This window comes from Mus pahari, chromosome 8 (assembly GCF_900095145.1).
Source record: "Mus pahari chromosome 8, PAHARI_EIJ_v1.1, whole genome shotgun sequence".
NCBI lineage: Eukaryota > Metazoa > Chordata > Mammalia > Rodentia > Muridae > Mus > Mus pahari.
The window spans coordinates 6,000,236-6,023,949 of NC_034597.1; the positions used below are offsets into that span (position 1 = coordinate 6,000,236).

Consider the following 23,714-nt stretch of genomic DNA (forward strand, 5'->3'; position numbering starts at 1 on the left):
ATGCTTTATGCAAAGAATGTGCTCTTGAGGAGGGAGAACATAACTACCTTATTTTATATATATATATATATATATATATATATATATATATATATATATATATTATAACAGTCCCTTAACTGTGCTGTACATAGTGACTTCCTTCAAAGAACTTTCATATGGAAATGGAGAAAACAGTTTTGATATTATCCTAAGCAGTGATTTCTTAAACTATGACGTCAAATGTGCCCTAAAATATAGGCAAAAATAGCTGAGTGTGATGGCACACGCCCCTACTCCCAGCACTTGGGAGGCTAAAGCAGGCAGATCTCTGTGAGTTCGAGGCCAGCCTGGTCTACAGAGCAAGTTCCTCGACAGCCAAGACTATACGGAGAAATATTGTCTCCAGAAACAGAAACCAAGCAACCAACCCAAAGTCCTAGCATACTCTATTGTAATCTTACTCTGGGTATACAGCCGAAGGAACAACAACAAAAAGTATGTCATGGAAAATCGTCACCCACATGTTCACTGAACTATTGTTCACAACAGGTAAATCCTGGAATCAACTTAAATGTCCATTATTGGATGAGTGGGTACAAGAATGTGGAGTATGTGTACAACAGAATACTAATCTACCTTTAAAGGGACTCCCTCCTGTTCCAATAGTATAGGCACAGAAAGATAAATATTATCTAACTTCTCTTCATGTTGAATATAAGGAAACTGAACATACAGAACCAGCACCATGGTCGTTGTCAGGTTCCGAGAGTTGGGAGAGGGACCAGGACAACAAGCATGCCAAGAGTTCTGACAGGTTTCAACTCTGACGAACACGATACATTCAGAGGGTCTGTGGTTGTAAGGTCCAGTGACTGCAGTTAGTAACATGTATGTGAAAGTCACTAGAGATGATCTTCAGTGTTCTCACCACACAAAACATGATGAACAGGGAGGTGGTGGTATGTTCCTTAGTTCCATTTTAATCATAGCAAATGCACATGAATTGCACCATGATCACACAGTAAGTATATACAATTCAATTTGCCACACAGACCTTAAAAATAAATATTTTCTGGAAGAAAATAAATAAAATACAACCTGTTGGTATTACTTCATTAACTGTGACAAATGAACCATATTTATTTAATAACTTAGGGGAGTGGGCACTGAGATGGCTCAGCAGTAAGAGCCTGAAGACCTGAGTTCAGTCTCTGACCAACATGATAGAAGGAGATAACTCACTCTCTCAAATTGTTCTTTAACTTCCGCAGATGGCCCTGATGCCAGCCCTCAATAAAGAAACAAACAACAAGATAAACATTAGAGATTTTGAAAAGAAGTTACTAGGAGAAACTGGCTGTGGGGTTTTTGAGAACATGCTATAGTCTTTGTTCCATGTTTGTTTGTAAATTAAGTTTAAAGAAAAGATTCTGTCCAGGATAAGAGTTGATAATTCAAGTTTAGTTTCCCTGTGCTGAGAGCCTGAAGGAAGGGAAATAGCACTCTGGATTCTCAGCTGACGCTCATGGAAAGCGGGGCGGTTCTTCCTCGGCTGTTATCTTATACAATTGTAGCACTGAGTTTGCAGAATCTAAGAAACAGCATCCCCAAATGTCCTCCCTGGAATTTCCTACTGGCATGACTTTTCCCTTGCTTCTGCCCAGCAGCAGTCCCTTGAGTGGCATTTGCTGTCCTAGTTAATCAGAGGATAAGAGAAATGAAGAAACTCTCCTCTTCCCCCTCCCACGGAGTCTCAATGGGCACAGGAAATGTAGGTCACGTTGCATCACATAGAGAGGAGTGAACAGGAAGGTATTTAGGAAGTGCTGCTAGTCCTCTTTCCATTCACTCTTCAGAAATGGGGCTTGAGCCTGGTTATGATGAGCCATAGGAACCAGGGGCTTGTATTCATGTTATCATCCTAGAGTGTTGTTCTTCCAATCTGGGATAAAAACATCTGAATCTTTCTACACTGAATTTGTTTAAATGACATAAGCCAGCTACAGAAGGTCTCTTTGTCTTTACATTTTTATTGTCACATTGTAGAAAATTGACTTTATCAGGTTAGAATTATTGAAGCTGTCCTCATGTCCACACAAAAATCATTTGGTAATCATGTAACTCTAATAATATATCTTGAAAATGACATATAATCATAGGCTCAGTGGCATCTTGAGTAGCACACAAAAAACACAAATATGTTCTTATTTTTAACTCATAAACTATGCTCTTCATGGCTCTCTGCTTTAAATGAAAAATGTTAAATGTTTAAATGTTTAAAATACAACAAAACCTTTAAGCATTGTTTAAATTATTTCTTACACAATGTATGTATTGCTGACTCCTTGGCGAGACATCCACATTGGCTGACAAATGTGCATTGACATTGTCACTAACTGTAAATCTGAGAGCCAGCATAAGGCTAGTGTTCTGTTTCTACTTCCTCGTAATCTCTATATCTCTATCACGATGATCCATCTACTTAGGTTCAGAAAGTCAGATCAGAAAGTGTTTTAAAAGGCTTGTGTGTTTTCTATCCATAGCACAGTATCCAAACCTGGAAACTTACAGTGGCGGCACTGTATGAACTGTGTGATTCTGTCACTTGAGTATTTTCAAGTAGTCACTTTTCCAGACCAGATGCACAGCCACCTTAACCCTGCAGATGTCGCCTTGTGCTGTCCCTTATGCTGGCCTGTACCCAGTACCTCCCAGCTCCCACCTTCTTCCAGCCACCAACCTAGTTTCCAACCTTATAATTTTGTCATTTTCATAGTGTTGTATAACATTTAAAATTGGCTTTTCTTTCAACATTTAAGAATCTCATTTTAAAAAACCATTTATGATTAAATTTTAAAAGGACTTTCTTAAAATTGTTTCCCAGCATTTGATTTTTTTTCCTAGCTCAAGTACTACAAACTCTGCAGTGCCATATTTGACCAGCATGTAAAGTCAAATATACCAGGACATTGCCAATTATAGCATAAACTTTTGTCTTGCTGTTTAAGATGACACCCTTTATAAAGTTAAAGGAAAAGGTACTCTAGGGAAAGTTTGCCCTGCTAACAAGCAGGGACTATGATTGAAGATTGAACAGCAATTAGAAATCCAAAAGGATATTTAATTACGTGTATAATACAGAGATAAAGTATGACCATATTTATATTCTCTTTCATCTTGGAAAATCTCCAAAGAAAAGAGTTTTTTGTTGTTGTTGTTTTGTTTTTGGTTTTGTATAATGATTCTTAAATGAATGGCAATAAAATAGTTACATTAATTGTTTATTGTGTAGTGGAACTTGTGTCATGGAATTGCTCTGCATAATTAGTGTGAGAGGTCACTATAAAATCAGGCCGGTGAAATTCTTTGAATGTGTTTGTGAATAAGAAATGGAATTCTATGGGTAGGTGAAGTCTGTGTTCAGACGGCCTCAGAAGGAACAAATCTTTCTCAGATGTCTAGCTGTTATCTTACAAAATATAGGGAGTATTCTGGGATCTGTAGAGGACAGCACATTAACGTTTGGCTACAAATAAGATTGTATGGCCAAATGGACACTAGAGGTGTACAAGTAGATGGTAGGTCACTGTGCTAGCCTTTGCCTTTGTCTGCAGCTCCTCAGTGCAGTGAAGGAGAGGTTGAACACTGATCCATCTTGAACAGAATTCATGATCCAAAAGGCAGTCAGCAAAGATTCTTAGGAGTGGGAAAGCACTGGCTTTTAACATTTCAGATAGTTTACTTCAGCAGTCGGCAAGCACCCTTCGTAATGAAGACACTCTGTGAGCCCTGCTGTTCTTCCCAGGCAGCATGAAGCCAGTGCTTGAAGGATTACTGGGATAGGGAAGGGGAACAAGGGGAAGGACCATCAACCAAATACCAGTCACTGTGTGAAATGTGTATGTACATTCATTCATATGATAATCTGGAAAATCACATTAATGACATTCACTGATTGACAGACCCAAAGTAAACAGCACACATAACTGTTTTATAGTAAAGAAGCCAATTTAATGGTCTGATTTATTTAGAAGATCTGTTGCTTCCTAAGTATGGGTATGTGATGTAGGTGTGTGTGTGTGTGTGTGTGTGTGTGTGTATACATATATGTATATGCAGACATACATATATTTATGTAGAAAGAGAAAATTTAAAGAATGTTATATCTGTTAACTAATATATATATATATATATATATATATATATATATATATATATATATACTTATGAGGCATGAGTTCATATTTTATGCCTCAGCCAGGTAGCTGCAAAGAATATTGGGAATTTTATTCAATTCATGTGCTGAGGAAGAGGTATGGTTTCAGAGCCAAGCATGATAGCTCATTTCTCAGGAAGCGGAGGCAGGCCATTCACACAGTGAGTAAAAGACCATCCTAGGCTATATTGTAATTTCCAGACCAGCTTTGGTTAAAGGGTGAGGCCTTGTCTTAATTTTTTTTTTTTAAAGATTTATTTATTTATTTATTTATTTATTATATGTAAGTACACTGTAGCTGTCTTCAGACACTCCAGAAGAGGGAGTCAGATCTTGTTACGGATGGTTGTGAGCCACCATGTGGTTGCTGGGATTTGAACTCAGGACCTTCAGAAGAGCAGTCGGGTGCTCTTACCCACTGAGCCATCTCACCAGCCCTGAGGCCTTGTCTTAAAACGAGAACCACCAGCAAAAGTCAGCTTACCAAGCAAGCACAGCCTAAGACTGGCCTCCCTGGAAGAGGCAGGATTTGCCCTTTGGCTTTCAGAGAAGAGAAATCTGTCATAGGATGCCCAGACTGCTTTTAGAAATAAAATTTAAGGGGATGGTGAGATGGCTTAGTGAAGAGTGTTTGCAGCTCTTGTAGAGGAGCAGAGCTTGGATCCCAGCACCCACAGGAAGTGACTAACAGCCTCTTTAAGTTCTAGCTCCCGGGGATCCAGTGGAGGATCTCTTCTGGCCCCTGGGGACAGGTGCACACACATGCCCACATATGCACAAATAAAAACAACAAGTCCTTAAGAAAGACAGCTCTGTGGTTAAGGCACTCACAGCTCTTGCAGAGGACTTGTTTAATTCTCCACACACAAAGGGTAGCACACAACTGCCAGTAACATAATTTCTAGGGGCTCCTCTGCTCTCCTCTGGCCTGCCTTTACACCAGGCACTCCGTGTTGAGCATATACATATAAGTAGACACGCACACATAAAATAAAGATTAACGTATTTGAAAAGGAAGCTTGGAAGAATTAAAACATCCACAAGCATTATTAGTTAATAGCACACATTTATCCCCTAGGCAGTGCCTTTACTGTAAGACTTTGATAGTGACTGTGGGTGACTCATTTATCTGAGGTTGACCTTCATTTTCCTTGTATGTGTTCTTTGTATGGTTATGGTAATTTAAAGCAAGATTATGCATGTATTCTCTTCAGAGTAAGCATTCAGTCAAGGTCATTAATAACCTTGGCTTTTGAGAGAGATGTCTGCCAGATCCTTATTTAACTTCTTTCCTAAAAGGTCTTGGAAGAGTAGCAAAGAATGGCCCGACTTGAGGAGATCTGTGAATTTTAGAATTCTTTTTATTTCTTTAACACCCCCACCCCCCCCGAATTTTAGAATTCTTTAACCCCAAATCACTAACAGCAAAAGCATTCCTTTGGTAGGGTATTGGGCCTGTAAGCCACCCTTCTTGTCAGTCAACTTTGTGACTCTTTCCTTTCCTATCAAAACAAAACCAAAATACTGGATGAGTACAGGAATTTAAGTGTAGTTCTCACGTTCTTCCTCAGTGTTGCTGTGTGGAAAGGCGTTTTTCCTGGTGAGATGCAACGCAGGTCTACTCACCCAGACAGTGAGGCCACAACAGGCCAAAGCACACACCGCCAAAGCCCAACTAAATGAACCAGTACATTTTGTTGGGATTACTTACAGGAACAGAAATGACTCAAAGACAGCTATATCATCAAATTCTGAACCGGCACTAGTGACAGCTCACAGAAGCTGAGAACCTGGAGTACATTGTATATCCTGCAGGCAGTTCAGCAGGTTGGATAGTGTCCTTTAGAGGTCTCAGTTGGTCTTACCCTCTTCTAGGCAGCTCAGCTGGATTCTGCTTCTTCCAAGCAGCTGGTCTAGTCCTTTCAGAGTGTGACCCTCGCCGTTTAGCGTTACTCCAGGGAGGAACCTAATGAATCTGGTCAGTTTCAGGGACTTCCTTAAGCTGTTTTGAGTGAATGTTTCAATCTGAGAGGAAACTGTAAACAACTGCTATCTCAGGTGCAGTTGCCTAGGAAGGAGGAGGGCCAGAGAAGCTACTCTCTGCTGTAACTTCCCTTCATTCAGTTCCTTTATAAGGTAAGGACATCCCATGTTCACCATGTTAGACCCTGGGGAAACAAAGATGAAAAGTTACAGAGCCTGGACATGCTGTGTGTGTGTTTGTGTGTGTGTGTGTTGTGGTGTGTGTGTGGTGTGTGTTTATGTTTGTTTGTGTTGTGTGTGGTGTGAGTGTGTTTGTGGTGTGTGTGAGTGTGTGTTTTAGATGCTGAATATTGAACCCTTGGTCCTGTACATGTTATGCAAGTACCCTATCACTTTGCCTCAGCCCCAGCTGTGAGTAGGTGCTGGTGGGTGGAAATGAGATCTGTAGGAAATGATTCTTCCTAGTATCTAGGAGAACTGGAAGCACTTGAAAAGCAGATATTAAGAAACAGGACTTGCTGTTGGTCAGTCTTGAGAGATGGCTTAGCACTTTCCAGTTCGCCCTGCTCTTGCTGAGGATTGCCATTCAATTACCAGCACCCACCTCAGCTGACACTGCCTGTATGTAACTCCAGCTTCAAGGGATTTTGATGCCCTCTCCTGGCTTCCCCAGGTACCATACCCCAATAAGTAAAACTAAATCTTTTTTTTTTTTTTTTTTAAATGCTGTTCTTTGTGGCATTGGAGACAGCCATTTTAAACTCAAGTTTAGTTTGTGAGTGCTTTTTCATCATGCAAGCTTCATCTCTCTGGCAAATGAACATGGTAAGAGTTTGCACATCGGGCTGGTGAGATGGCTCAGTGGGTAAGAGCACCCGACTGCTCTTCCAAAGGTCCGGAGTTCAAATCCCAGCAACCACATGGTGGCTCATAACCATCTGTAACAAGACCTGATGCCCTCTTCTGGAGTGTCTGAAGACAGCTACAGTGTACTTACATATAATAAATAAATAAATCTTAAAAAAAAAAAAAAAGAGTTTGCACATCACTGTCACTAAGAGGAAGCTAAGTGAGATAATGCAGGAGAATGCAGATCCAGTAAGTGCTCAGCCAGCTGCTACAGATGCTGTTGTTATTGTCATATACTTCTGTAAATTGTAATCTTCTGACATGACAGAGAGATCCATGACAGGGATATTTATTATCGGTTTAGCGCTCACGAGTAAGGGTAAAATAGTTCACTTTAGTCAGACTTGATGGGAAGAAAAGCTTCACTGACCCTCTCAGCTGAAAGAAACCAGAGCCCAGTTACCTCAGCACTGCAGCTCAGAGGAGGGAGTGGTTGAGCAATGTGCATGTGCTCCAGGCTGGGCCCATGTAAAAGCTGAGGCATGAGATCAGTTGGAAAGCTGAGAGCAACTGAATTATGCGTAGCTGTGTAGAATCTATGGAAAGTGAGACTTTTTAAAAAACTGATCTTTATGTCTATAGTCCCAGTAGCAGAGTGAATGAGGCAGGAGGACCTCAAAGAGTCCCTTCAGTCCTGTCCCAAAGAGCCCAAAGTCCAAACGGAACAAGTCACATGAGGGTGGTTACAGTACTAGAACGGATGACAGAAACTGAACTGTATGTCGGAGCTAGACCAGAGCTGCTGGCATCCTTCCATGTGGACAGACTTCGTTTTCTCTGCACGGAGTATTTCTACACGTTGTGCCTGGGGAGTGAGTGATGAGAGAGCAATCCTATGGCTTGTTAAGTTGGCTTGGTCTCTACTTGACTTTTGGAGAGGGAAATCTCTAGGTTGCACAAAGTGCATGGTTCAGTTTTTCACTTTTGATTTTCCAAGGAAAAAAATCCAGTTAGGGTGATGGTAAGGGCTACTGACGGCAGAAGAGAGTGAGTTGGGCGCTGTGTTAGTCCATAGTTCCTGGGATGAACCTGCTTGTGTCTGTACCTCAGCTGATGTAAAACCGAATCCTGAATTTTGGATTGCAGTTTTTTTTTCACTTGAGACAAGACTCTTAGAAAAACAGTGTAGACTCAAGAGGTACAGATCATAGCTTCCTTTGAGGAGCAGGCTTAAGAGAAAATAAGCATAACAGCCAAGTGAGTAGTTTGCAGAGTGTGTGCCCATTGTAAGAGGCAGCCTGTAGTGCAGTACCAGTCATGTAACCCTTGGAGGAGGGCTTGCTTCTGTAGCCAGATTTTGGACTTTCCAAAACGAATTTTGTGTGAAACTTCCCAGTGTTTAAATGCTAGCAACAAATCTGTGTTTATTTTCCCTTGAGATCAGCATGGTAGTAAAATAACCCATCATCGTCTACAGCAACCAAAACCTGTGGGTTGTGTGCTTGTTAGAATCAAAGGGTGGAGAGGAAGTGCAACCTGGGAATGAAGGGTCACAACTAGTATGCCACAGAATACTTGGCGTGCTCTAGGGGCAGGCCCTCTGTGATGGATGGAGCACACCCTCAGCGACTGTTTGAGCGCACACACCAGCCAGTCTGAGCAGACTGATTTCTGTTAGTCTTTTCCTGTGTAGGACAGAGGTTGGGGTGAGCTTTCAATGTTTGACTTTTTCCATCTCTAACATACAAAAGGGATCAGGTGAGAATTGTGGCTGTGCTTGCTGCTGGTTTAACCTGTGCCACCAGCTTCTCCATGCCTCCTCCAGTTCATTGAGCACCTGCCTCACGCTAACATTCTGGGCTTTGCTATGAAGGTAAGATGCTTTAAGAAGCAGTAAGAAAGCTTGTTCTGTTAATATTTCAAACCAACACTGTCTTGGTATAGCTTACTATTTCTTCCTTTGTGAAGAGTTGTGTAATTTTGACGGACTGTATCATATTACAAGAAGTGTTCAGCATCTTGAAGGGGACATAATAGCAATGCTAGTCGTCTTTTCCTGTGACAGTCAGTATAACACTGCCTTGGTATCAGCATGGATCTTCTCTCTATTTAAAGTGAATAGCAGTAGATTTCCACACCCTTGAGTGACTTTTTGTTTACTTTATATCTATCATTCAGATGAAATCTGCCTTCTTGTTACTATAAAATCTGTTATTTGTTAGACAAGATTTTTTGTTGTTGTTGCAATTACCAAAAATCAGTTGAGGAAAACCAAACCTGCTTGTAAGGAGAGAGCTCTGTGTAGTAAAGTGGAGAGAGAGCTCTGTGTGGTAAAGTGGAGTGTTGGGAGCTGTGGAATGGAAGGACTTTGGGGACAATGCTATGGAGAGGAAAACCCAAGCCCGTCCTTGCTGCTCCAGGCAGAGTCCGTTTCCCAGTTGCCAGGGGTGGGAGGCTTCTCTGGACAATTCATTCTGACCCCTCCCTGTATTTCTTCTTCTTCTTTCTTTTTCTTCTTCTACTTCTTCTTCTTCTTCTTCTTCTTCTTCTTCTTCTTCTTCTTCTTCTTCTTCTTCTTCTTCTTCTTCTTCTTCTTCTTCTTCTTCCCCTTCTTCTTTGTTTAGATTAAATGAACTGACAGGTCTTTCCCANTCTCCTTCTCCTTCTCCTTCTCCTTCTCCTTCTCCTTCTCCTTCTCCTTCTCCTTCTCCTTCTCCTTCTCCTTCTCCTTCTCCTTCTCCTTCTCCTTCTTCTTCTTCTTCTTCTTCTTCTTCTTCTTTTTTTGGTTTTTGGTTTTTGGAGACAGGGTTTCTCTGTATAGCCCTGGCTGTCCTGGAACTCACTTTGTAGACCAGGCTGGCCTCTGCCTCCCGAGTGCGCCACCACACCCGGCTTGTATTTCTTATTCTTTCATTTTCTCTTTACTGACTGGCCTTTTCCTGTAGAACAGTAAGCACACGGGCTATTCCAGCCTAAACTAAACTAAGCTAAACTAAACTAAATTTCTCCCAGTTCCTGGTTCCAAGGAGAATAGGCTGGGTGTCTTGAGTTGAGGCCTTGTGTTTGGTCTAGGCTGTGACAAGGAATCTAGCCTTATGACACATTTGTGACTAGAGAAGAGGGTCACTAGAGGTGAGGCAGCACCTGTAAGGAGTAATAAATTGGAGCCTGCATTTCTGACAGCTTTGTTTTTGCTTTGTTTTGTTTTTCCAAACTCAAGCTCTGTCCTTTCTTGGTAGGTTCTCCTCTTCTACATCTAACAAACCTTCATATAAAAGAATCACTAATAGTTAAGTGCTTGTTACATAAGTAGGTATTGAGTAAAGAAAGGTTTGAAGGTTTGGGGCTTAAGAGTTTCATGTCCTGGAAAGAAAACAAACAGACACCTAGGGTCTGCACTCTAGTTCCAAGTCTGAAACATTGCTCTGCTGGGCATTCTGAGCGAGCCATGAGCCCTCTGTCTGTCTCCCTCTGATAAATGAGGTCATGCTGGAGAGATGGCTCCGAGGGTAAGAGCACTGACTGCTCTTCCAGCGATCCAGAGTTCAATTCCCAGCAAGTGGCTCACAACCATCTGTAAAGGGATCTGATACCCTCTTCTGGTGTGTCTGAAGGACAGCTACAGTGTACTCATATACCTAAAATAAATAAATAATTCTTTTAAAAATAATAAATGAGGTCATAATGACAGCACTTTAAACACACAGTTGTTGTGAGCCTGATGAGAGAACTTAGGGAAGTGTATATGTTTTCTACTAAAGATCCATGACCCTTTTTCTAAGCAGGAAATTTACTATTTTAAAATGCATATTTTAGTAAACACTATTACCATCTTTTCTGTAAAGATAGGTTTCCTGTAAAACACAAAGATATTGACTACAACAATATGAACCAACCAGTACCCCCAGAGCTCCCAGGGACTAAAACACCAACCAAGGAGTACACATGGAGGGACATATGTAGGAGAGGATGGCCTAGTCGGCCATCAGTGGGAGGAGAGGCCCTTGGTCCTGTGAAGGCTTGATGCCCCAGTGCAGGGGAATGCCAGGATAGGGAAACGGGAGTGGGTGGGTTGGTGAGCAGGGGAAGGGGGTATGGGAGAGAGGGCTTTTGGAGGGGAAACCAGAACAGGGGATAATATTTAAAATGTAAATAAAGAAAATATCTAATAAAAACAAAAAATCAAACAAACAAACAAACAAACAAAAAAGATATTGACTAATAAAAGGTGAATTCTTTAAAAGTCAAACTTATCTCAGAAGATTTCACCACACCTAAGAGCCAGTGGCTTCTTTGATGCTTTGGAAAATAGCTGGAGTATCATGCTGGAAAACTGAGAAATGACTCTGCCTGCTGACTTAAGGTCAAGTGAGAGCTGATGTACCAGTCTAGTTTGTTCTGAAGGAGCAACACTCAGAAAGGAGAAGGGCTACTCCCAACCCTAAGCCTCTATTGACTGTACTGTTGTGGTACTCTGCAGATAACTAACTGTGAGTAAAGAGTTTTGCGTACAAAAACAACTGGCTTAAGACAGACATGGAAGGAACTAGAAGCTTTTTACTAGAAGTAAAACAGAGCAGGAACACTAAATTGGAAATCCAAAAATTTTTTAAAGATAGAAAGAAGACTGGCAAAGAATTAGAAATCAGGAGAAGAAAACATCTCTCCCACCGGAAGGCTTTAAACATTACTGAATAGCATTTTGTCAGTGAATGAAACTGACGCTGCTTGTAGAAAGGGAGGGGTGAAGACTGTAACTTAAGTATAATTTAAAATTTGTAAAGTAATTATAAATAAGTGGAGAAAGTATGACACAGAATTTTGGTCATTGACTTTCTGGGATAATGTATTAGTATCTCAGCATCTCAAGGCATAGAGATATGCACATTTTGAAATGTGTGAAAATGAAAGCTCACTAAACAGTCTTCTCACCACTGACCTTGTTATATAGCCGGTAGAAATTATAGTAGAAGTACATTCATAGTGCATTTTCCATAGGAAATCAACCTGCCTTTGGCTTTTGTTTCTGAGACAGGGTCTCACTATGTAACTTTGGCTTTCCTGGGACTTACTCTGAGGAGCAGGCTGACCTTGAACTCACAGAAATCTCCCTCCCATGTGCTGGGAGTAAACTGTGCCTGAGCTGCTGTGTTGTAGTCTGACAGGACATGCCTCACAGCTGGGCTGGTGCCTCTATTTGTTCTTTCCTGCTTTCTTGAGTTGAGTACCGCCTTGTAAGCATCAGTTTGTTAGTCATCAGTGTTTTGACTCTGTACCTCACTGCATTGCTATTACATCTTGTTGAATCATAAAGAACAGTGTGAGCATTCCAGATAGTCAGTCTGTGCCTGTTATCTTAAAACTATAATGTGACAGGTTTCATAGGTGTAGGCTTTCAAATAGCAACAGTAAACATTAAGTGGAAACTCATTAGTGGAAATTCATGCAGTGATTTTTAAGCCCAAAGATGTTGACTCTGGACATATTGAATAGTTATTTGTTCTTGGTTTATTGTAAATCCAGTGAATTTAAGTTCATCATAAAAATAAATTGCATTTGTTGAAGACTTGTTAAAGTGCCTGAGATTTTAGCTGTTTGGGTCCTTAGAACACATGTAATAATTTAAAACATGTGATAATTTAAAACTAAGATTGTAGATTTCTGATTAGCTTTGTGTCCACTATTTCAGTCCTTTGCCACCTTCTTCTTCTTCTTTTAAATCTGAACAGATTAAGGAGGAAGGACTTGTACAGCTGCAGCAGATGAAGATTCACTGATAAACCGATCAGCGGAGTCTTGGCCTGCACCCCAAGGAAAAGGTAACTGACTGTTTTGATGTAGCACAGCTGAATGAATGTGTTACTTCCAGTTCTAATACAATTTGAGTGTCAACAAAGGATGATAATTTTTATGATTGAAGTATCTGAAGAATCTTATACTTTCAGTGTAACTTTAGAGACATGAACTTCTGAGTGTGACGTAACAGTGGATATAAGGAATACAGTAGTGCTGCTGGGAATTTGCTTCTTAGCTTAAAAACTACTGACCAGCACCTCTTGCATACATTTATCCAAACTTCAGGAATCTGTTTGCTACAAGTAAAGGGATGCATCACCACCTCCTGGCCTGTTTGAGGAATTCTTTTTTTTTTTTTTTTTTTAAAGATTTTTTTTTTTATTATATGTAAGTACACTGTAACTGTCTTCAGACATTCCAGAAGAGGGTGTCAGATCTTGTTACGGATGGTTGTGAGCCACCATGTGGTTGCTGGGATTTGAACTCGGGACCTTCGGAAGAGCAGTCGGGTGCTCTTACCCACTGAGCCATCTCACCAGCCCTGAGGAATTCTTTTGAGAGAGGACTCCTAGCTCTCTACTAAACGGTGCCCACTCTCCATAGGACGTTGTCTAGTATGTATGCTCTTGTGTCTTCTAGCCCCATGGCCAGCTCTCCAGGCTTGAGCTCCACCTACTCCCTCCCCACACAGCAGAGAGCAGCTGCTGAAGGAGAGTCCTGACAAGACTGACAAAGACAGAAGAGTCAGACATAGTTAGGACACCTGAGGCCTTTCCAGGCTGACAGGGAACTCTGCAACTCTAGGCAGTCCTTGAGTCTCACAGCCACGGCAGTCACGGTTAACATAGATTCTCAGTACAAAGTGCAGTTGGTGTTTGGCCAGATGACCTAGTTTCACAGAATTTGGAAAAAGGTAAGGAATCCTGAAAGAGCCTATATTTATGGCATGTTTCTTTGTGTGTTACTCTATCTTGTGTTTGTGTGTACACATGGAAGTCAGAGAATGGTTTGCAGGACTTGTTTCTCCCCCTCCATCATTATGGGCCTGGGGAACTAACGTAGGATGTCAGGCTTTGTGGCAAATGCCTTTTCTTAATGTGCCGTCTTCCCTGGACCACTTGGAAGAGTTTAGATTAGTGATAAAACGCCTCCCTTCTATCTGTCCTTGAAGGGACATGTGGTGGGGAAGTGGAGGCTTATAAGTTACAATTCAATTTAAGAACAGAATGCAGACAGGAAGGACTAAAGAGACGTCAACCTCAGAAGTAGGTGAGCATATACTTAGGCTACAAATGCATGCCTCAGTCAGGTCCTAAGCAACTGTAGCAAAAAAGGGCAACATTGTGTACAAGCTGCTGGTTCATCTGCAGAGGTAACACTTTCACTCTTAGCAAGCCAAAATGGGAGAGCTTTAGGAAGGTGGCAGTTCTGCATGTCAAAGAACAATCATCTAGTCAGCTCTGCCACCTCTCTGATGAAGGACCAGGATCGTCATCACAGTGTTCGGTACTCATTGTGAAATATTAGGGAGGTGCTAAAAAAGAGGAGACAGGACTTTTCCTGCATGGTGGCTGGCCGCTGGCTATAGTGGGGTTCAATGAGGAAAAAAAACCATTTTGAAAAATGCCGGAGAAGCTCCTTAATGCTGAGTTGTTTACTTCTGTGTGCAAAGATTATTTACTGGAGGAAGAAGAGAAGAGTAGGGGATAACTTCCATGACTTGAATATTGTACTAATGAACGCTCTGTATGGTACTGTGGCAAAGACTCATACAGTGCCAAGAAGTAAACAAGAAGGGGCAGGGAATGATGAGTGCGCTCGCAGAGATGTGCTGAGCAGACAGAAGCCAGTCACGGGCTAGGTGAGACGGAGGTGTCAGGCCCAGGATCAGTCCCAAGGGCCAGCTCCTTCGTGTGCAGTCTCTTTCTCTCAGGTGTTAGTCATAGGGCACTTTACATGTTATGTTCTCTTTTAGGCATTAGAGATAACTTGATAATGCAAAAGAATACACGGTCCTCTTACTGAAATCACATTTTTAACCAATAATTAAAAATTACATGTATTTTTTATATATAGTATACTGCTTCAAAATGCATATCATGAAATGACTAAACTGAGTTAATGTTACTATACATGGTTGATCTTTATTTTATATTTAGAAGTTTCTTTCTGTTTCTCTCTTTGTCTTGTTTCTCTTGGTCTCGGTCTCAGCCTCTCTCTCTCCTTCTCTCCCTCTCTCTCTCTTTCTCTCTCACTCGCTCGCTCGCTCGCTCTTTCTCATTCTGCTTTGGTTTTAAAGGCAGGGACTTACTATGTAGCTCTTACCAGCCCGTGTTGAGTGTTGGCATGAAAAGTTTATACTACCATGCCCGTGTCTTAGCAGTGAGTTCTGTGAGGGATAATACAACTGATGGAGAGAATGAAGGCAGAGGTAGGCCTGGGCTGTATAGGACAGAAAGGCACCTCTGAGTGAGTGCTGAGGAGAAAGTACAGGGAACAGGACAGACTTTAGAGACCATAGAATGGGCTTGAACTTGTATCCTAAGAGAAGTACATGACAGATGTCAGCTCTCTGTTAATAGAACCATTGGAGCTATGGTTGTACATAGTAAGATGGGCTACAGATAGCAAGGTGTTTTACAGCACTGAGCCTAATTATACAGTGTATTAGCTTAGTGTGCTAGACCTCAAAATGGTAAGGGATAAAAATGAGACCATAAGGCGTCCTCCATGATTTGTAAAACATTAATGGCTTACGTTAGAAAAATAAAACTATTAGAGTCATACTAGATTATGTTGTGAGATTCTGCTGTGGGCCAATAGCTTACTACCACAGTTACAGAACTAGCAGGCAGGTAGTATATACAAGCAGATCAGTTGGATGAAGGGCTGATTTTCACCCTGGGTGTGCTACTGATGAATGATTGGAGAGTTCATCATATTAATCAGAACAGTACACAGTTTAAAACTTAGAAATTCCTTACTTCTAGAATTTTCCATTTATTTTCGGGCAGAAGTTTATTGTTAGTAATTAAGTCCATAGAAAGTGAAACTGTGGACCAGAGGGAAATACTGCATTATTTAGCCCTAAGAGGAACAAAATACTGACATGTATTCCAACATATGTATCTTGAAAATGTGTGCTAGCTAGATGAAGAAAGCCGGACACTAAAGGGTACTCGTTGTATGGCTCCATTCACATGTGATGTCTCAAATGGGCACATATATGGAGGGAGTATTTTTTAGGGGACAAAGGAAGCTTGGAAATGTCTTTATGGGTTTGAGGTTTCCTTGTGGGTGGTAAAATGTTTGGAACATTGTGATGTTTTTTACACCATACTGTGAATGTGATAAAATGCCTTTAATTATACATTTTAAAATGGTAAATTTTATTTTATGTGAATTTTACCACAATCTAAAATAAATAAGCAAGCAAGTAAGTAAGAAATACATAATGAATAAAAGGTGATAGTAGAATTGGGGAGCTGGATCAGCTGGTAGAACAAGGTCTTCAATTAGGACCCCAGCAAACATGCAGAAAGTAAGGTAAAGCAGTGTGCTCTGTAGGTTCCAACCGTAATCTAGTGCTGGGATGCAGAGACAGGCAGATTCTGGGGTTTGCTGCCTTTAAAGTCTTAGCTGAAATGGTGAGCTCCAGGTTTAGTGACAAATGCTGTCTCAAAAAATGCCAGGGTAGATGCTGATAGAGTAAGACATCTAGTATCAACCTGTGACCTTCAAGGCACACAGACTTGTATACACCATAGATAAATACAGAGACACAATAAAGAATAAAAATGTATAAAGAAATAAAGAGATAATGGTATTTATAAAATATTTCATGTTCTGGACACAGTAGTCAACTTACTAGAACAGAGTTTATAAAGGGCACAAGTGAGGGGGTGAGAAAGACTGCGCTGTGAAGTGAGGGACACTGCTGGCCTGGCTGAGTGCCCTGGAATGCCTTGTGGCACAAGGGAGAAGGGAGAGGACGGAGAAATGGTCTTTAGGAACAATACAAGTAACATCCATGTCTGGGAGCAGAAGAAAGGACTTCTGATTTTAGGAACCATGTCGTGGCCATTCCCTTGGTAAAGCTTTGTGACTGTCCCCAAAAGCCTCAGTTATTTTCTCCTTTTATAAAATAGCTTTTAGAGGCATCTGATTCTAGAGTATTGTTTAAAATATAAATAGCATATGAAGTCCCTTAAAGCTTAAGGAATTAAATCCTGTTACCCTCTGTTTCTGCATAAGTCTAGAGTTACCTGGACTGCTCTTTATGCATAAGGCCCTACTAAGTATGAAGAGTTAAGTCCGTTGCCTGCCACTTCCCACGTGCCTAGAGTCATCTAGGCTGCCCCTCTGTGCATATGTGTGTTTCCAGTACTTTCACCAGTCTGTGCATAGGATATATGGCTTGTTGCTTTGAACTTTTTGTCTGTTGTCTTTCATTTTTTTGCTGTTGGACTGCAATGTCACATGCTGAATTTTATCTGTAAAAACATTCAACAAAACAGTTGAAAAGTACATTCTCAGACCTCTGTAAGAAGACGACAAGGGGCTTTGTCCTTATGGCCATACCTGTAATTCCAGCATGTTTCAGGGGCAGGCAGGGGTATCAGAAATGCAAGGGCAGCTTTGACAACAGAATGAGTTTAAGGCTATCCTGGGCTACTTGAGGTCAAAAGCAAAGACATTAAGAGAGATCATAAAACATAAAAATCGCCAACATTTACCATGTGTCAGTACTTTCTAAGCCTTTAACATTTTGTTTTAATTTTACTATTTTTATGTGGTTGAATGTTTTATCTGCATTTATGTGTAGCACATGAATACATTACCCATGGAGGCCAGAAAAGGGGTTAAATCTCTTGGAATTGGAGTTCCTTATGGTTGTGAACCACCAAGTAGCACCCCTGGAAGAGCAAAAGCCTGGGATTCTCCAAGCCTGCCTTCCAGCTCCTGCTGTAAGCCTTTTAATTCATTGACTCCTGACTACAGTGAGACACTGTAGACCAGATGCTGATGTCACCATTCATACAACTATCAACACTGCAGTTAGGAAGTAGCAGCACAAATCATGGCTGGGGGTCCCCACAACTTGAGGAACTGGGTTGTAACATTAGGAATGTCGAGAACATTGCTATAGATACTATATATCCCTCCTGCCCCCCCCCCCCCCCCGTGGCAGAGGTGAGCTCCAGGACTGGCTTCTCTCTAGCTCTTGTGAAGATTCTGTAGAACTTTTTCAACAGAGGGCAATCTTGAATTTTTTGGTGAAAATTCCCCAACTTAAATGTTGGCTTTTTAAAAAAATATCTTCATGGGATGTAGTTCAGATACCATTGACTTATTAGCATGTAAAATGCAGAGTTCGATGTTTTGATTTTTGTATAAGCTCAGTCTTGCACAACCATCACAATGTTTTCTGCATCTCTGAAAGAGACTCCATTCATATAAAGCTGTGACTTCGTGCTTTTCCTGCTTCAGGCCTATGAAAACAGCTAGTTTGTTTTCGGTCTCCATGGATTTGCTTGTTCTGGATAATTCACATATGAATATATGGAATCATATAATAATAATGACCACATTAGCTTTCTGTTGCCGTAGCAGATGAACAGAAGAAGGATTTTTATTTCATGGTCCATTGTGGAGGGGCCTGTGCTAACACAGAGCAGAGTGGCTGAGGGCCTGGAGGGCAGAACTGCTCAGCTTACGGATTCCAGGGAGTAGGACAGAGACAAGGTATGCGCCAAGATATCCAGGGCACTGCCCACCTCACAACCCTCCAACCAACTATGGTTTCCATCCTTCCCCAATTCAGCCATGAAATAATCAGAGACCTCCATGAACTCTGATGCGCCAGGACCAAGCATTTAGCATATAAGCCTTTGACAGTTTATATACAGAGCAAAACAGTAACTTTTAGTGTCTGGTGTTTTTCAATTAGCATAATTTTTTTCTCTCTTAAAAATTACACCTATTGCCAGGCAGTGGTGGCACATGCCTTTAATCTCAGCACCTGGGAGGCAGAGGCAAGCGGATTTCTGAGTTCAAAACTAGCCTGGCCTTCACAGTGAGTTCCAGGACAGGTAAAGCTATACAGAGAAACCCTGTCTCAAAAAAACAAAAACAAAAACACAACAAAAAAAATTACACCTATTTGAGTGTGTGTGTGTGTGTGTGTACTGTCCTCATGCATGTGAGTACTTGCTATGTCACATGTGGATGTCACAGGAAAACTTGCAGAAGTTGGTTATCCACTTTCACTTGTATGGATCTGAGGAAGTCACCAGGCTTTGCAATAGCAAGTACCTTTACCCATGAGCCATGTCACCAGTGCTAGGGGTTTAGCTATAAATTAGGAACTGTATGGATATATTGCAATTGTTTTGTCTTTAAAACAGGATCTCTCTGTAGCCCTGGCTATCTTAGAACTTGCTCTGTAGACCAGGCTAGCCTTGAACTCAGAGACCTGCCTGTCTCCGTCTCCCGTGCTGAGGTTAGAGGTGTGCGCTGACACTGCCTGGGGCTTGAGGGACTTTTATACTGTTTACCACAGTGGCTGTAAGGTTTTCTTTATTCCTACCACCAACGTATGGAATTCTTTTGAAGGTTTTTTTTTTTTTTAATACAGCTTCCTAGTGGATATAGTCTCTATGTCTCTCCTTTGTACTGTTTTACCCACTGTCTGTGGGTCTAATCATGCGTGTGGAATGCGGTGTACTGCAGCACTGTCATTATTACAATTGTTATCTATTTTAGACACAAATTGCTCAGTGATAAACTATTGACAAAAAGAAAAACAAATAAAACCCAAGGATAAAAATCCATTCTGTGAGCTGGGTGGTGCTGGAACACACATTTGATCCCAGCACTCTGGAGGTGGAGGCAGGCAGATCTCTTGAGTTCAAGGGCAGCCTGGTCTACAGAGTAGCTCCAGGATAGCCAGGGATAAGTAGATAAACCCTGACTTGAAACAAAACAAAACAAAACAACAACAACAACGACAAAATTCCCAAAGTAATCCATTCTGTGTGTTCGTCATCTTTTTTCACTTTCTCCGAGGTACATTTGAATCATAAGAATTTACTTTTGATGAAATACAAGATATCTCCTTGGCTCTCTCCAAGAAATACCTTGAGTCAGGATCTAGCATATTCATGTTTGCTGCTGGTGTCCCAGAAACCATTTGGAAAATGTTCATATTTTGTGAGGAATGCTTGTTTTCTAGAGAGAGGCAAGACATTTTTGAAAAGCATAAAAGGCAGATTTTTCATCAAGAATTTTCAGTTCCCATTTTCTGATCTTCTAGGCCTTCATGTAGAGCAGTTAGAGCATGCAGGGGTGGAGTTGGAAGAATCAGTCTCCAGGTTCTTGTTCTCATCAAAAGAGAATCTGAATTGAAAAATAGGAATTGATGAAAACTTTTAAAATGAAATGGCCTTAGGAGTGTGAACTCTGTATTTCTGACCAGAAAGGTTAGGGATCAGTATAACTGGAAAAGTTTGGATTATTAGTACTCTCAAGATTCATTCTCTTCCTCTTCTCCCCTCCCCTCCATTCCTTTCTTTTCTGGCTTTCCCTTCTCTCCCCTTTCCCCTCTCCTCTTTCCTCTCTTCTCCTCTCTCCAGGGTCTCACTATGTAGCCCTAGGTGTCTTGGAATTCATAGGGATTCAATCGCATCCCTCTCCTGAGTGCTGGGATTAAAGTTGAACACTACCAAATCTGGCCCATGGCCTCACTTTTTATATGGGAATGTGTGTGTATCTGTGTGTGTATGTGTGTATGTATGTATGTATGTATGTATGTATGTATGTATGTATGTATGTATGTGTGTGTGTCTTTATGTGTGCACTCACACTTACCAGAAGAGGAAAACAGGGAACCACAGTCATGAATAGTTCTTCAAACATGCACCAGTGAATAATACCCCAAAGTTGAAAATCTGCAGTTCTCTTACCCCTACTAAGGAGAAATTTGCTATGTTGAGGGAGAAAGGGGAATGAAAGTTTCGTTTAAGTTTGTGTTTTCAGAAGCAATAAAACCCTTGCTAGATCAAGATACAGGAGAAAACTGAGACAGGGTGCCATGTTTCTGATAGCGTGGTGTAACACCTGAACTTTGGTAACGAAAGAGGGAAGAAATACCTGTGCTCTTTTATTCATCTCATACTAACAAACCTAGACTGTTTTTAAGAGTTCAGCTCCGGGCTGGTGAGATGGCTCAGTGGGTAAGAGCACCCAACTGCTCTTCCGAAGGTCTGGAGTTCAAATCCCAGCAACCACATGGTGGCTCACAGCCATCCGTAACAAGATCTGTCTCCCTCTTCTGGAGTGTCTGAAGACAGCTACAGTGTACTTACATATAATAAATAAATAAATTAAAAAAAAAAAAAAAGTTCAGCTCCAGCAGGTTTAGGGACCAGTTGACACTTGACACATTACAGTTTGATAAAGTGAATTCTGCGTTCCAAGTCCTCCCTCATTCAGAAACCAACAGTTTCCAACCCTGGGACACTGAAGCATTGATCATATTGCTACTTTGATTACAGAGCATATGCTGTTGACCCTGGCTGTGAAGTTCTGTGACTTAGTGGTAGAGATGGCTTCCTGTGTGCTTACTGGGAAGGATCAGGACAGATTTTGTAAAGGAAATGAAACTTCAAGATAGACTTCATTGGCTGAGAGTTTTATCTGGGGGTGGGTCGGTTATTATATCTTAGACGATGTTATCTATATGAATAAGAACAGGACCAGAGAGCTAGCAGTAGGAGCACATTGTAAGCTGTTGAGGTGTTGGCTTACCCTAGGATATATAGAATTCTTTCAGGAACTGATGTAATATACAGATGTGGTAGAGTTGAAGCAGGGCAGCCTGGAGAGGCTCTTGGATACTATGCATTTTTATTTATTTCTACAGATTTTGGGGAGCCCCTCAAAATAAGCAAAGGCTGATATTAAGTAAAGCACTTTAGCAAAACCACCTAAACACACAACGTGGACGGAATAAAATTGGGGCTTACTGCGGAACAGATGTAGTGCTGCCGAGAGTAACAGCGGTCTGGTTTGCTCTTACACTGCTGATTTCTAAAGTGGCTAGTTTTGCTTCCTTCCTTCTGTAAAGGAAGAAACAGATTCAGAGAGACTAAGTGATTTCCCCAGAGCCATGCAGGTAGCAAGTGGTAGTGCTTTTCGCTGCTGGGCCTTTAGGATGTGAGATGGACAGTCAGTTCAGGGAAAGCCTTAAAAGTACAAAGGTGACATAGGGAATTATTTTTAACAGTGTGCTAACCTCTGCATTTTACTACATAGGAGATAGCATGCTAAAACTCCATAGAGTAGGCCTCATTTATAGTTGAATGCTGGGCTGCCATTCCATTTCTTTTTTATAATTTCATCTTTTTTTTTAATTGCCCAACCTAAAAACTTTAAAGATTTCTTTTTTTTTAAAGATTTATTTATTATATGTATATGAATACAATGTAACTGCCTTTAGACAAACCAGGAAAGGGCATCAGACCCCACTACCGATGGTTGTGAGTCATCTTAACCACTGAGCCATCTCTCCAGCCCCAACTTTAAAGATTTCAAATCATGTTTATCATTATACTTCAGCTAGTTATTAAACATCTAAGAAATATTTGAGTATTTTATGAACTACTTGGGGTTTTTTGTTTGTTTGTTTTTTGTTTGTTTGCTTTTTTCGAGACAGTTCCTCTGTGTAGCCCTGGCTGTCCTGGAACTCACTTTGTAGACCAGGCTGGCCTGGAACTCAGAAATCCGCCTGCTTCTGCCTCCCAAGTGCTGGGATTAAAGGCGTGTGCCACCACCACCTGGCTAATTTATAAACTTGTATGTTTATATTTTTCTCTTATTTTAAGCAGTTAGTTCTAACTGATGACTGTTTCTGTTCCACATATGAGTAAGAAAACCAACCAAATAAAGGATTTGAACTACCCAGTAAGCAATGCATTTTGTAGAATGAGCATGTACAGGTTAAGTCTTCAGAAAGATAACTATCGTCAGGTCCCCACTACTATAAATTTCCTTACTAGTTCTACCCTGCACTTGTCAGACATTCTGGTTACTGAGCTGGTCAATTGAATTGATTCACCATTCTTTCTCTACTAGAATACTGATATACCTGTGATAAACTGTATTTCACTAGAGAGAGCAGTTAAGGAAAGGTCTGAGAGACCCCTCATACAGAGCAGAACCCATGAACTCTGGTGAAGACAGAAAGGAGGGCTGGCTAGAACAACAAAGGGCATATGAACAAAGAAAGGCTTTGCAAATTGTAGCAGAATTAAGAAAGACAGAAAGAGAGAAAGAGAGGGAGGGAGGGAGCGGGGAGGAAGAGAGGAAGAAAAAGAACCCAACACATTCCTAATTCAGCAAATCTGATTTTCTTGTCACTCAAATAACTTCAGTCCTTTGAAGTTGATACTAAAGAACCCTCTCCGTTACCAACCCTGTAATTCACACACAGGTATACTCAACATCCTGGCTTCCAGGTTCATTAAACATTGTATTAGGACTGCTGGGTTTCCCCCAAACAACAACAGACCTCTGTCTGTCTGTCTGTCTGTCTGTCTGTCTGTCTGTCTGTCTGTCTGTCTCTCCATATACACAAGATGGGAAGAGCATTATGCCATCTTTGAACGAATCATCTTATGGCTGATATTGCCATGGAAATAATCTTTCTGATAGAGCTCTGGCACCTCCTGGGGATGTCCCTACTAATTTTAGAAGGTGAACTAAAAGACTTTTTTTTTTTTTTTAAATGAATCCTTGAAAGGATAAAATGATCAGAATTTGGCAGCATTTTTTTTTAAAGATTTATTTATTTATTATATGTAAGTACACTGTAGCTGTCTTCAGACAC

The 23,714-nt window shown here is 41.0% G+C and overlaps 1 protein-coding gene across 2 annotated transcripts in view; it reads left to right on the forward strand.

Moving 5' to 3' along the window:
* The window catches only part of Atxn7 (ataxin 7), a 117,639-nt gene that overhangs the window by 3,526 nt on the left and 90,399 nt on the right, over window positions 1-23,714 (forward strand). For both annotated transcript variants that reach the window (XM_029541452.1, XM_029541453.1), the window contains exon 2: window positions 12,760-12,849. The gene's annotated coding sequence lies outside the window, so the exon portion shown is untranslated. The remainder of the gene's footprint in view (window positions 1-12,759; window positions 12,850-23,714) is intronic.